The sequence below is a fragment of the Atta colombica genome, unplaced genomic scaffold (genome assembly GCF_001594045.1).
Source record: "Atta colombica isolate Treedump-2 unplaced genomic scaffold, Acol1.0 scaffold200, whole genome shotgun sequence".
NCBI lineage: Eukaryota > Metazoa > Arthropoda > Insecta > Hymenoptera > Formicidae > Atta > Atta colombica.
The window spans coordinates 799,224-800,982 of NW_017259295.1; positions in this window are offsets into that span (position 1 = coordinate 799,224).

The window sequence follows — 1,759 nt, forward strand, 5'->3', positions numbered from 1 at the left end:
ATATATATATATAGAATTTAACAAAAAACTGCTTGAGAGTGTTTCGAAACATGAACGATCTGCCTGACTCGAGAAAATCGTGAGGATTGCGAGGATTCTTATTGGGGCTCAGTTGATCGGCTTCTCTTCATTAGAAATTAATTAGATTGAGCGGTCAATGTGTTTATACAAGTTTGTATGCGGGGTTGTAGACATATCGCGTACTTTCTCTCAATTCTGTGCATGCATAGAATGACATGCGAGAAAGAATCATGAAATTAAAATCAATCGTGAAAAAAAAAATCTCTGATCTCTGTGGATAATAAACTTTAATTATCGTTTAACGTCATAAGGATTTCATCTGACCGAAACTTAATAATGGACGTATCTGAAAGTTGCGAAGTGAGAGATGTATGCGATGTGTTTGAAGTACCCTACTATTTTTATTTCACGTTTCACTGAATGTGAATATCCGAATTTTATTTAATATAAAAAACTTTTATTTGAAGCTTTATCTTATATATTAATATAAACTTTTAATAGAAGCAATTATGAATGCATTTTGAATAAAAATATAAAATAAATATTAAATAGTCACATTTGACAGAAGCGTACGATAAAAATATGTTCTGATAAATATTTATCGTCAATCCAGTATTGCAAATAACCAATTTAATATTAAAATATTGGGAGTTTTCTTAACATTTATTGACAAATGGATATTATTATATCTTTCAAATGTTATATTGTCTTGTAAGGGTTTTTGATAATTATTATTGTTAAAAAAAAATATATATATATACATTTTCCTTTTCTAATAATAAAATATTTTAGATATTTCAGCATTGATATTAATTTTCGGTACATTTTTATTTAAGCCTGCCGCATACGTATGTTTTTCTGCTGGATCGTTTCAGTAAATTATTAGAAATTCTACGTTCCATATGGTGCAATTTTAATAGTTTACTAAAACGCAAGCAATCCAGCAAGAAAAAATCATTGTGCACCGCAGATTTTAGTAATAATCTTGAATATTTCTTGATTTTGGAATAGCGACGATAAATATCGATCGATCGGACGCGCCTTCAAGGCACGTTAGAAAAGAAACCGCGTCCATCTAGTATGCCATTCTTCTATCGCCTCTTTCACTGCAATTAGTTCGCGCTATAATTAGTTAACGTGCGTCGTAATATCGAGTGTTCATGTTGATGTTAGAAGAGGAGGTAAAACGAAGCTTTTGTACTTGCGATCGATCGTTCTTCCCTCGCTTCGCCCAGTCATACAGAAACACACGAGTCACGAACACACATACATATTCATCTATACGTGTTAACGTAAAAGAAACACGTTGTATAATAGATGCGTCGTTAGAATCGGAGAATGATCTAGCACGCTTTCGTCGTAGAATTTTACGTTTCTTCGCAACTCACGTGTGAGGCTCTCGTTATCGACCATTAAAAATAAATGGCTGTATGCTAGATTGAAAATTATTTCACTTTTAAGAAACTTAAAGACGTTCTTATGTCTGATTTGACTTACACATATAAATAATGAGAAAGAACATCAAATAATACTTTATATAAATTATTTGTATAACATCGTATTAAAGTTTAAAAAATTTTCATTATTAAGAATTGAAATTCCTATAACATTTTTTTTTAAGATTAATACTTCATATTTAGAAATCTTTCTGAATTATTTTTATATTAAGTAGTAATTAATTAATAATATTATTTTATAAAAAAAACGGACTTTCGATATTGAGATAAAATTCAAACAT